The sequence below is a fragment of the Phalangium opilio genome, unplaced genomic scaffold (assembly GCF_054372755.1).
Source record: "Phalangium opilio isolate 3A_F unplaced genomic scaffold, DU_Popi_V2 ptg001170l_1, whole genome shotgun sequence".
NCBI classification, from domain to species: domain Eukaryota; kingdom Metazoa; phylum Arthropoda; class Arachnida; order Opiliones; family Phalangiidae; genus Phalangium; species Phalangium opilio.
In genome coordinates this window covers 6,593,598-6,605,988 of record NW_028324255.1, presented here as the reverse complement: position 1 = coordinate 6,605,988, position 12,391 = coordinate 6,593,598, and the positions used below count along the sequence as shown (strand labels likewise).

The 12,391-nt window shown below is 48.3% G+C and overlaps 9 non-coding genes across 9 annotated transcripts; all 9 read left to right on the top strand.

The window, feature by feature from the left end:
• Positions 1–2,248: 2,248 nt before the first annotated feature.
• Positions 2,249–2,321, top strand: TRNAH-GUG (transfer RNA histidin (anticodon GUG)). Its single transcript has one exon. It is a non-coding gene; the product is annotated as a tRNA-His (tRNA).
• A 2,428-nt stretch (positions 2,322–4,749) lies between these two features.
• Positions 4,750–4,822, top strand: TRNAH-GUG (transfer RNA histidin (anticodon GUG)). The gene has a single exon. It is a non-coding gene; the product is annotated as a tRNA-His (tRNA).
• A 1,249-nt stretch (positions 4,823–6,071) lies between these two features.
• On the top strand, positions 6,072–6,144 carry TRNAH-GUG (transfer RNA histidin (anticodon GUG)). The gene has a single exon. It is a non-coding gene; the product is annotated as a tRNA-His (tRNA).
• Positions 6,145–6,806: 662 nt separating this feature from the next.
• Positions 6,807–6,879, top strand: TRNAH-GUG (transfer RNA histidin (anticodon GUG)). The gene has a single exon. It is a non-coding gene; the product is annotated as a tRNA-His (tRNA).
• A 956-nt stretch (positions 6,880–7,835) lies between these two features.
• TRNAH-GUG (transfer RNA histidin (anticodon GUG)) lies at positions 7,836–7,908 on the top strand. Its single transcript has one exon. It is a non-coding gene; the product is annotated as a tRNA-His (tRNA).
• Positions 7,909–9,157: 1,249 nt separating this feature from the next.
• On the top strand, positions 9,158–9,230 carry TRNAH-GUG (transfer RNA histidin (anticodon GUG)). The gene has a single exon. It is a non-coding gene; the product is annotated as a tRNA-His (tRNA).
• Positions 9,231–9,892: 662 nt separating this feature from the next.
• TRNAH-GUG (transfer RNA histidin (anticodon GUG)) lies at positions 9,893–9,965 on the top strand. The gene has a single exon. It is a non-coding gene; the product is annotated as a tRNA-His (tRNA).
• A 1,102-nt stretch (positions 9,966–11,067) lies between these two features.
• Positions 11,068–11,140, top strand: TRNAH-GUG (transfer RNA histidin (anticodon GUG)). The gene has a single exon. It is a non-coding gene; the product is annotated as a tRNA-His (tRNA).
• A 662-nt stretch (positions 11,141–11,802) lies between these two features.
• On the top strand, positions 11,803–11,875 carry TRNAH-GUG (transfer RNA histidin (anticodon GUG)). The gene has a single exon. It is a non-coding gene; the product is annotated as a tRNA-His (tRNA).
• The last annotated feature ends 516 nt before the right edge of the window (positions 11,876–12,391 follow it).

Here is a 12,391-nt window from a genome sequence, read left to right as displayed (position 1 = left end):
TTGTGACGTCTCAAGATGACGTCAAAAGTCAAGGTTTTTCCACAATACCTGACGACCAATTAATTTTTGGGCTTCCGTGGCGCAATGGTTAGCGCGTTCAGCTGCTATTAGAAAGACTGGTGGTTTGAGCCCACCCGGGAGCGGTGTTGTGACGTCTCAGATGTAACGTAAAATGTTAGAGTTTTTCCAAAATACCTGACGAACATTTAATTTTTGGGCGTCCGTGGTGCAATTGGTTAGCGCGTTCAGCTGTTAATCGAAAGGTTGGTGGTTCGAGCCCATCCGGGAGAGGTGTTGTGTGGTCTCAGATGTAGCTTAAAAAGTCAAAACTTTTCCACAATACTTGACAACCATTTAATTTCAGAGCTTCCGTGGCTCAATGGTTAGCGCGTTCGGCTGTTAACAAATAGGTTGGTGGTTCGAGCCCATCCGGGAGCGGTGTTGTGACGTCTCAAGACGACGTCAAAAGTCAAGGTTTTTCCACAATACCTGACGACCATTTAATTTTTGGGCTTCCGTGGCGCAATGGTTAGCAAGTTCAGCTGCTATTCAAAAGACTGGTGGTTTGAGCCCACCCGGGAGCGGTGTTGTGACGTCTCAGATGTAACGTAAAATGTTAGTTTTTCCAAAATACCTGACGAACATTTAATTTTTGGGCGTCCGTGGCGCAATTGGTTAGCGCTTTCAGCTGTTAATCGAAAATTTGGTGGTTCGAGCCCACCCGGGAGAGGTGTTGTGGGGTCTCAGATGTAGCGTAAAAAGTCAAAACATTTCCACAATACGTGACAACCATTTAATTTCTGAGCTTCTGTGGCTCAATGGTTAGCGCGTTCGGCCCACCCAGGAGCGGTGTTGTGGGGTCTCAAATGTAACGTAGAAAGTAAAAGTTTTTCCACAATACCTGACGACCATTTCATTTTTGGGCTTCCGTGGCGCAATGGTTAGCGCGTTCAGCTGTTAATCGAAAGATTGTTGGTTCGAGCCCAACCGGGAGAGGTGTTGTGTGGTCTCAGATGTAGCGCAAAAAGTCAAAACTTTTACACATTACGTGACAACCATTTAATTTCTGAGCTTCCGTGGCTTAATGGTTAGCGCGTTCGGCTGTTAACCGAAAGGTTGGTGGTTCGAGCCCACCCGGGAGAGGTGTTGTAGGGTCTCAGATGTAACGTAAAAAGTCATAACTTTTCCACAATACCTGACAAACATTTAATTTCTGAGCTTCCGTGGCTCAATGGTTAGCGCGTTTGGCTGTTAACAAATAGGTTGGTGGTTCGAGCCAATCCAGGAGCGGTGTTGTGACGTCTCAGATGTGACGTAAAAAATCAAGGTTTTTCCACAATACCTGACAACGATTTAATTTCTGAGCTTCCGTGGCTCAATGGTTAGCGCGTTCGGCTGTTAACCAATAGGTTGGTGGTTCGAGCCCATCCGGGAGCGGTGTTGTGACGTCTCAGATGTGAAGTAAAATCAAGGTTTTTCCACAATACCTGACGAACATTTTATTTTTGGGCTTCCGTGGCGCAATGGTTAGCGCGCTCAACTGTTATACAAAAGGTTGAAGGTTCGAGCCCACCCGGGAGCGGTGTTCTGAGGTCTCAGATGTGACGTAAGAAGTCAAGGTTTTTCCACAATACCTGACGACCATTTAATATTTGGGCTTCCGTGGCGCAATGGTTAGCGCGTTCGGCTGTTAACCGACTGAAAGGTTGGTGGTTCGAGCCCATCTGGGAGCGGTGTTGTGAGGTCTCAGATGTAACGTAAAAAGTCAAGGTTTTTCCACAATACCTGACGACCATTTAATTTATGGGCTTCCGTGGCGCAATGGTTAGCGCGTTCAGCTGCAATTCAGAAGACTGGTTGTTTGAGCCCTCCCTGGAGCGGTGTTGTGACGTCTCAGATGTAACGTAAAATGTCAGAGTTTTTCCACAATACCTGACGAACATTTAATTTTTGGGCTTCCGTGGCGCAATGGTTAGCGCGCTCAGCTGTTATTCAAAAGGTTGGTGGTTCGAGCCCACCCGGGAGCGGTGTTGTGTGATCTCAAATGTAACGTAGAAAGCCAAAGTTTTTCCACAATACCTGACGACCATTTAATTTTTGGGCTTCCGTGGCGCAATGGTTAGCACGTTCGGCTGTTAACCAATAGGTTGGTGGTTCGAGCCCATCCGGGAGCGGTGATGTGGGATCTCAAATGTAACGTAGAAAGCCAAAGTTTTTGCACAATAAATGACGACCATTTAATTTTTGGGCTTCCGTGGTGCAATGGTTAGCGCGTTCGGCTGTGAACCAATAGGTTGGTGGTTCGACCCCATCCGGGAGCGGTGTTGTGAGGTCTCAGATTTGACGTAAAAAGTCAAGGTTTTTACACAATACCTGACGAGCATTTAACTTTTGGGCTTCCGTGGCGCAATGGTTAGCGCGTTCGGCTGTTAACCAATAGGTTGGTGGTTCGAGCCCATCCGGGAGCGGTGTTGTGAGGTCTCAGATGTGACGTAAAAAGTCAAGGTTTTTACACAATACCTGACGAGCATTTAATTTTTGGGCTTCCGTGGCATAATGGTTAGCGCGTTCAGCTGTTAATCGAAAGGTTGGTGGTTCGAGCCCACCCGGGAAAGGTGTTGTGGGGTCTCAAATGTAACGTAGAAAGCCAAAGTTTTTCCACAATACCTGACAACCATTTAATTTCTGAGCTTCCGTGGATCAATGGTTAGCGCGTTCGGCTGTTAACCAATAGGTTGGTGGTTCGAGCCCATCCGGGAGCGGTGTTGTGTGATCTCAAATGTAACGTAGAAAGCCAAAGTTTTTCCACAATACCTGACGACCATTTAATTTTTGGGCTTCCGTGGCGCAATAGTTAGCGCGTTCGGCTGTTAACCAATAGGTTGGTGGTTCGACCCCATCCGGGAGCGGTGTTGTGAGGTCTCAGATGTGACGTAAAAAGTCAAGGTTTTTACATAATACCTGACGAGCATTTAACTTTTGGGCTTCCGTGGCGCAATGGTTAGCGCGTTCGGCTGTTAACCAATAGGTTGGTGGTTCGAGCCCATCCGGGAGCGGTGTTGTGAGGTCTCAGATGTGACGTAAAAAGTCAAGGTTTTTACACAATACCTAACGAGCATTTAACTTTTGGGCTTCCGTGGCGCAATGGTTAGCGCGTTCGGCTGTTAACCAATAGGTTGGTGGTTCTAGCCCATCCGGGAGCGGTGTTGTGAGGTCTCAGATGTGACGTAAAAAGTCAAGGTTTTTACACAATACCTGACGAGCATTTAACTTTTGTGCTTCCGTGGCGCAATGGTTAGCGCGTTCGGCTGTTAACCAATAGGTTGGTGGTTCGAGCCCATCCGGGAGCGGTGTTGTGAGGTCTCAGATGTGACGTAAGAAGTCAAGGTTTTTACACAATACCTGACGAGTATTTAACTTTTGGGCTTCCGTGGCGCAATGGTTAGCGCGTTCGGCTGTTAACCGAAAGGTTGGTGGTTCGAGCCCACCCGGGAGAGGTGTTGTAGGGTCTCAGATGTAACGTAAAAAGTCATAACTTTTCCACAATACCTGACAAACATTTAATTTCTGAGCTTCCGTGGCTCAATGGTTAGCGCGTTTGGCTGTTAACAAATAGGTTGGTGGTTCGAGCCAATCCAGGAGCGGTGTTGTGACGTCTCAGATGTGACGTAAAAAATCAAGGTTTTTCCACAATACCTGACAACGATTTAATTTCTGAGCTTCCGTGGCTCAATGGTTAGCGCGTTCGGCTGTTAAACAATAGGTTGGTGGTTCGAGCCCATCCGGGAGCGGTGTTGTGACGTCTCAGATGTGAAGTAAAATCAAGGTTTTTCCACAATACCTGACGAACATTTTATTTTTGGGCTTCCGTGGCGCAATGGTTAGCGCGCTCAACTGTTATACAAAAGGTTGAAGGTTCGAGCCCACCCGGGAGCGGTGTTGTGAGGTCTCAGATGTGACGTAAGAAGTCAAGGTTTTTCCACAATACCTGACGACCATTTAATATTTGGGCTTCCGTGGCGCAATGGTTAGCGCGTTCGGCTGTTAACCGACTGAAAGGTTGGTGGTTCGAGCCCATCTGGGAGCGGTGTTGTGAGGTCTCAGATGTAACGTAAAAAGTCAAGGTTTTTCCACAATACCTGACGACCATTTAAATTATGGGCTTCCGTGGCGATATGGTTAGCGCGTTCAGCTGCAATTCAGAAGACTGGTTGTTTGAGCCCTCCCTGGAGCGGTGTTGTGACGTCTCAGATGTAACGTAAAATGTCAGAGTTTTTCCACAATACCTGACGAACATTTAATTTTTGGGCTTCCGTGGCGCAATGGTTAGCGCGCTCAGCTGTTATTCAAAATGTTGGTGGTTCGAGCCCACCCGAGAGAGGTGTTGTGGGGTCTCAGACGTAGCGTGAAAAGTCAAAACTTTTCCACAATACCTGACAACCTTTTAATTTCTTGGCTTCCGTGGCGCAATGGTTAGCGCGTTCGGCTGTTAACCAATAGGTTGGTGGTTCGAGCCCACCCGGGAGCGGTGTTGTGTGATCTCAAATGTAACGTAGAAAGCCAAAGTTTTTCCACAATACCTGACGACCATTTAATTTTTGGGCTTCCGTGGCGCAATGGTTAGCACGTTCGGCTGTTAACCAATAGGTTGGTGGTTCGAGCCCATCCGGGAGCGGTGTTGTGGGATCTCAAATGTAACGTAGAAAGCCAAAGTTTTTGCACAATAAATGACGACCATTTAATTTTTGGGCTTCCGTGGTGCAATGGTTAGCGCGTTCGGCTGTGAACCAATAGGTTGGTGGTTCGACCCCATCCGGGAGCGGTGTTGTGAGGTCTCAGATTTGACGTAAAAAGTCAAGGTTTTTACACAATACCTGACGAGCATTTAACTTTTGGGCTTCCGTGGCGCAATGGTTAGCGCGTTCGGCTGTTAACCAATAGGTTGGTGGTTCGAGCCCATCCGGGAGCGGTGTTGTGAGGTCTCAGATGTGACGTAAAAAGTCAAGGTTTTTACACAATACCTGACGAGCATTTAATTTTTGGGCTTCCGTGGCATAATGGTTAGCGCGTTCAGCTGTTAATCGAAAGGTTGGTGGTTCGAGCCCACCCGGGAAAGGTGTTGTGGGGTCTCAAATGTAACGTAGAAAGCCAAAGTTTTTCCACAATACCTGACAACCATTTAATTTCTGAGCTTCCGTGGATCAATGGTTAGCGCGTTCGGCTGTTAACCAATAGATTGGTGGTTCGAGCCCATCCGGGAGCGGTGTTGTGTGATCTCAAATGTAACGTAGAAAGCCAAAGTTTTTCCACAATACCTGACGACCATTTAATTTTTGGGCTTCCGTGGCGCAATAGTTAGCGCGTTCGGCTGTTAACCAATAGGTTGGTGGTTCGACCCCATCCGGGAGCGGTGTTGTGAGGTCTCAGATGTGACGTAAAAAGTCAAGGTTTTTACATAATACCTGACGAGCATTTAACTTTTGGGCTTCCGTGGCGCAATGGTTAGCGCGTTCGGCTGTTAACCAATAGGTTGGTGGTTCGAGCCCATCCGGGAGCGGTGTTGTGAGGTCTCAGATGTGACGTAAAAAGTCAAGGTTTTTACACAATACCTGACGAGCATTTAACTTTTGTGCTTCCGTGGCGCAATGGTTAGCGCGTTCGGCTGTTAACCAATAGGTTGGTGGTTCGAGCCCATCCGGGAGCGGTGTTGTGAGGTCTCAGATGTGACGTAAGAAGTCAAGGTTTTTACACAATACCTGACGAGTATTTAACTTTTGGGCTTCCGTGGCGCAATGGTTAGCGCGTTCGGCTGTTAACCGAAAGGTTGGTGGTTCGAGCCCATCCGGGAGCGGTGTTGTGAGGTCTCAGATGTGACGTAAAAAGTCAAGGTTTTTACACAATACCTAACGAGCATTTAACTTTTGGGCTTCCGTGGCGCAATGGTTAGCGCGTTCGGCTGTTAACCAATAGGTTGGTGGTTCGAGCCCATCCGGGAGCGGTGTTGTGAGGTCTCAGATGTGACGTAAAAGTCAAGGTTTTTACACAATACCTGACGAGCATTTAACTTTTGTGCTTCCGTGGCGCAATGGTTAGCGCGTTCGGCTGTGAACCAATAGGTTGGTGGTTCGACCCCATCCGGGAGCGGTGTTGTGAGGTCTCAGATTTGACGTAAAAAGTCAAGGTTTTTACACAATACCTGACGAGCATTTAACTTTTGGCCTTCCGTGGCGCAATGGTTAGCGCGTTCGGCTGTTAACCAATAGGTTTATGGTTCGAGCCCATCCGGGAGCGGTGTTGTGAGGTCTCAGATGTGACGTAAAAAGTCAAGGTTTTTACACAATACCTAACGAGCATTTAACTTTTGGGCTTCCGTGGCGCAATGGTTAGCGCGTTCGGCTGTTAACCAATAGGTTGGTGGTTCGAGCCCATCCGGGAGCGGTGTTGTGAGGTCTCAGATGTGACGTAAAAAGTCAAGGTTTTTACACAATACCTAACGAGCATCTAACTTTTGGGCTTCCGTGGCGCAATGGTTAGCGCGTTCGGCTGTTAACCAATAGGTTGGTGGTTCGAGCCCATCCGGGAGCGGTGTTGTGAGGTCTCAGATGTGACGTAAAAAGTCAAGGTTTTTACACAATACCTAACGAGCATTTAACTTTTGGGCTTCCGTGGCGCAATGATTAGCGCGTTCGGCTGTTAACCAATAGGTTGGTGGTTCGAGCCCATCCGGGAGCGGTGTTGTGAGGTCTCAGATGTGACGTAAAAAGTCAAGGTTTTTACACAATACCTAACGAGCATTTAACTTTTGGGCTTCCGTGGCGCAATGGTTAGCGCGTTCGGCTGTGAACCAATAGGTTGGTGGTTCGATCCCATCCGGGAGCGGTGTTGTGAGGTCTCAGATTTGACGTAAAAAGTCAAGGTTTTTACACAATACCTGACGAGCATTTAACTTTTGGGCTTCCGTGGCGCAATGGTTAGCGCGTTCGGCTGTTAACCAATAGGTTGGTGGTTCGAGCCCATCCGGGAGCGGTGTTGTGAGGTCTCAGATGTGACGTAAAAAGTCAAGGTTTTTACATAATACCTGACGAGCATTTAACTTTTGGGCTTCCGTGGCGCAATGGTTAGCGCGTTCGGCTGTTAACCAATAGGTTGGTGGTTCGAGCCCATCCGGGAGCGGTGTTGTGAGGTCTCAGATGTGACGTAAAAAGTCAAGGTTTTTACACAATACCTAACGAGCATTTAACTTTTGGGCTTCCGTGGCGCAATGGTTAGCGCGTTCGGCTGTTAACCAATAGGTTGGTGGTTCGAGCCAATCCGGGAGCGGTGTTGTGAGGTCTCAGATGTGACGTAAAAAGTCAAGGTTTTTACATAATATCTGACGAGCATTTAACTTTTGGGCTTCCGTGGCGCAATGGTTAGCGCGTTCGGCTGTTAACCAATAGGTTGGTGGTTCGAGCCCATCCGGGAGCGGTGTTGTGAGGTCTCAGATGTGACGTAAAAAGTCAAGGTTTTTACACAATACCTAACGAGCATTTAACTTTTGGGCTTCCGTGGCGCAATGGTTAGCGCGTTCGGCTGTTAACCAATAGGTTGGTGGTTCGAGCCAATCCGGGAGCGGTGTTGTGAGGTCTCAGATGTGACGTAAAAAGTCAAGGTTTTTACACAATACCTGACGAGCATTTAACTTTTGTGCTTCCGTGGCGCAATGGTTAGCGCGTTCGGCTGTTAACCAATAGGTTGGTGGTTCGAGCCCATCCGGGAGCGGTGTTGTGAGGTCTCAGATGTGACGTAAGAAGTCAAGGTTTTTACACAATACCTGACGAGTATTTAACTTTTGGGCTTCCGTGGCGCAATGGTTAGCGCGTTCGGCTGTGAACCAATAGGTTGGTGGTTCGACCCCATCCGGGAGCGGTGTTGTGAGGTCTCAGATTTGACGTAAAAAGTCAAGGTTTTTACACAATACCTGACGAGCATTTAACTTTTGGGCTTCCGTGGCGCAATGGTTAGCGCGTTCGGCTGTTAACCAATAGGTTGGTGGTTCGAGCCCATCCGGGAGCGGTGTTGTTAGGTCTCAGATGTGACGTAAAAAGTCAAGGTTTTTACACAATACCTGACGAGCATTTCATTTTTGGGCTTCCGTGGCGCAATGGTTAGCGCGTTCAGCTGTTAATCGAAAGGTTGGTGGTTCGAGCCCACCCGGGAAAGGTGTTGTGGGGTCTCAAATGTAACGTAGAAAGCCAAAGTTTTTCCACAATACCTGACAACCATTTAATTATTGAGCTTCCGTGGATCAATGGTTAGCGCGTTCGGCTGTTAACCAATAGGTTGGTGGTTCGAGCCCATCCGGGAGCGGTGTTGTGTGATCTCAAATGTAACGTAGAAAGCCAAAGTTTTTCCACAATACCTGACGACCATTTAATTTTTGGGCTTCCGTGGCGCAATAGTTAGCGCGTTCGGCTGTTAACCAATAGGTTGGTGGTTCGACCCCATCCGGGAGCGGTGTTGTGAGGTCTCAGATGTGACGTAAAAAGTCAAGGTTTTTACATAATACCTGACGAGCATTTAACTTTTGGGCTTCCGTGGCGCAATGGTTAGCGCGTTCGGCTGTTAACCAATAGGTTGGTGGTTCGAGCCCATCCGGGAGCGGTGTTGTGAGGTCTCAGATGTGACGTAAAAAGTCAAGGTTTTTACACAATACCTGACGAGCATTTAACTTTTGTGCTTCCGTGGCGCAATGGTTAGCGCGTTCGGCTGTTAACCAATAGGTTGGTGGTTCGAGCCCATCCGGGAGCGGTGTTGTGAGGTCTCAGATGTGACGTAAGAAGTCAAGGTTTTTACACAATACCTGACGAGTATTTAACTTTTGGGCTTCCGTGGCGCAATGGTTAGCGCGTTCGGCTGTTAACCGAAAGGTTGGTGGTTCGAGCCCATCCGGGAGCGGTGTTGTGAGGTCTCAGATGTGACGTAAAAAGTCAAGGTTTTTACACAATACCTAACGAGCATTTAACTTTTGGGCTTCCGTGGCGCAATGGTTAGCGCGTTCGGCTGTTAACCAATAGGTTGGTGGTTCGAGCCCATCCGGGAGCGGTGTTGTGAGGTCTCAGATGTGACGTAAAAGTCAAGGTTTTTACACAATACCTGACGAGCATTTAACTTTTGTGCTTCCGTGGCGCAATGGTTAGCGCGTTCGGCTGTGAACCAATAGGTTGGTGGTTCGACCCCATCCGGGAGCGGTGTTGTGAGGTCTCAGATTTGACGTAAAAAGTCAAGGTTTTTACACAATACCTGACGAGCATTTAACTTTTGGCCTTCCGTGGCGCAATGGTTAGCGCGTTCGGCTGTTAACCAATAGGTTGGTGGTTCGAGCCCATCCGGGAGCGGTGTTGTGAGGTCTCAGATGTGACGTAAAAAGTCAAGGTTTTTACACAATACCTAACGAGCATTTAACTTTTGGGCTTCCGTGGCGCAATGGTTAGCGCGTTCGGCTGTTAACCAATAGGTTGGTGGTTCGAGCCCATCCGGGAGCGGTGTTGTGAGGTCTCAGATGTGACGTAAAAAGTCAAGGTTTTTACACAATACCTAACGAGCATCTAACTTTTGGGCTTCCGTGGCGCAATGGTTAGCGCGTTCGGCTGTTAACCAATAGGTTGGTGGTTCGAGCCCATCCGGGAGCGGTGTTGTGAGGTCTCAGATGTGACGTAAAAAGTCAAGGTTTTTACACAATACCTAACGAGCATTTAACTTTTGGGCTTCCGTGGCGCAATGGTTAGCGCGTTCGGCTGTTAACCAATAGGTTGGTGGTTCGAGCCCATCCGGGAGCGGTGTTGTGAGGTCTCAGATGTGACGTAAAAAGTCAAGGTTTTTACACAATACCTGACGAGCATTTAACTTTTGTGCTTCCGTGGCGCAATGGTTAGCGCGTTCGGCTGTGAACCAATAGGTTGGTGGTTCGATCCCATCCGGGAGCGGTGTTGTGAGGTCTCAGATTTGACGTAAAAAGTCAAGGTTTTTACACAATACCTGACGAGCATTTAACTTTTGGGCTTCCGTGGCGCAATGGTTAGCGCGTTCGGCTGTTAACCAATAGGTTGGTGGTTCGAGCCCATCCGGGAGCGGTGTTGTGAGGTCTCAGATGTGACGTAAAAAGTCAAGGTTTTTACATAATACCTGACGAGCATTTAACTTTTGGGCTTCCGTGGCGCAATGGTTAGCGCGTTCGGCTGTTAACCAATAGGTTGGTGGTTCGAGCCCATCCGGGAGCGGTGTTGTGAGGTCTCAGATGTGACGTAAAAAGTCAAGGTTTTTACACAATACCTAACGAGCATTTAACTTTTGGGCTTCCGTGGCGCAATGGTTAGCGCGTTCGGCTGTTAACCAATAGGTTGGTGGTTCGAGCCCATCCGGGAGCGGTGTTGTGAGGTCTCAGATGTGACGTAAAAAGTCAAGGTTTTTACACTATACCTGACGAGCATTTAACTTTTGGGCTTCCGTGGCGCAATGGTTAGCGCGTTCGGCTGTTAACCAATAGGTTGGTGGTTCGAGCCCATCCGGGAGCGGTGTTGTGAGGTCTCAGATGTGACGTAAAAAGTCAAGGTTTTTACATAATACCTGACGAGCATTTAACTTTTGGGCTTCCGTGGCGCAATGGTTAGCGCGTTCGGCTGTTAACCAATAGGTTGGTGGTTCGAGCCCATCCGGGAGCGGTGTTGTGAGGTCTCAGATGTGACGTAAGAAGTCAAGGTTTTTACACAATACCTGACGAGTATTTAACTTTTGGGCTTCCGTGGCGCAATGGTTAGCGCGTTCGGCTGTTAACCGAAAGGTTGGTGGTTCGAGCCCATCCGGGAGCGGTGTTGTGAGGTCTCAGATGTGACGTAAAAAGTCAAGGTTTTTACACAATACCTAACGAGCATTTAACTTTTGGGCTTCCGTGGCGCAATGGTTAGCGCGTTCGGCTGTTAACCAATAGGTTGGTGGTTCGAGCCCATCCGGGAGCGGTGTTGTGAGGTCTCAGATGTGACGTAAAAGTCAAGGTTTTTACACAATACCTGACGAGCATTTAACTTTTGTGCTTCCGTGGCGCAATGGTTAGCGCGTTCGGCTGTGAACCAATAGGTTGGTGGTTCGACCCCATCCGGGAGCGGTGTTGTGAGGTCTCAGATTTGACGTAAAAAGTCAAGGTTTTTACACAATACCTGACGAGCATTTAACTTTTGGCCTTCCGTGGCGCAATGGTTAGCGCGTTCGGCTGTTAACCAATAGGTTGGTGGTTCGAGCCCATCCGGGAGCGGTGTTGTGAGGTCTCAGATGTGACGTAAAAAGTCAAGGTTTTTACACAATACCTAACGAGCATTTAACTTTTGGGCTTCCGTGGCGCAATGGTTAGCGCGTTCGGCTGTTAACCAATAGGTTGGTGGTTCGAGCCCATCCGGGAGCGGTGTTGTGAGGTCTCAGATGTGACGTAAAAAGTCAAGGTTTTTACACAATACCTAACGAGCATCTAACTTTTGGGCTTCCGTGGCGCAATGGTTAGCGCGTTCGGCTGTTAACCAATAGGTTGGTGGTTCGAGCCCATCCGGGAGCGGTGTTGTGAGGTCTCAGATGTGACGTAAAAAGTCAAGGTTTTTACACAATACCTAACGAGCATTTAACTTTTGGGCTTCCGTGGCGCAATGGTTAGCGCGTTCGGCTGTTAACCAATAGGTTGGTGGTTCGAGCCCATCCGGGAGCGGTGTTGTGAGGTCTCAGATGTGACGTAAAAAGTCAAGGTTTTTACACAATACCTGACGAGCATTTAACTTTTGTGCTTCCGTGGCGCAATGGTTAGCGCGTTCGGCTGTGAACCAATAGGTTGGTGGTTCGATCCCATCCGGGAGCGGTGTTGTGAGGTCTCAGATTTGACGTAAAAAGTCAAGGTTTTTACACAATACCTGACGAGCATTTAACTTTTGGGCTTCCGTGGCGCAATGGTTAGCGCGTTCGGCTGTTAACCAATAGGTTGGTGGTTCGAGCCCATCCGGGAGCGGTGTTGTGAGGTCTCAGATGTGACGTAAAAAGTCAAGGTTTTTACATAATACCTGACGAGCATTTAACTTTTGGGCTTCCGTGGCGCAATGGTTAGCGCGTTCGGCTGTTAACCAATAGGTTGGTGGTTCGAGCCCATCCGGGAGCGGTGTTGTGAGGTCTCAGATGTGACGTAAAAAGTCAAGGTTTTTACACAATACCTAACGAGCATTTAACTTTTGGGCTTCCGTGGCGCAATGGTTAGCGCGTTCGGCTGTTAACCAATAGGTTGGTGGTTCGAGCCCATCCGGGAGCGGTGTTGTGAGGTCTCAGATGTGACGTAAAAAGTCAAGGTTTTTACACTATACCTGACGAGCATTTAACTTTTGGG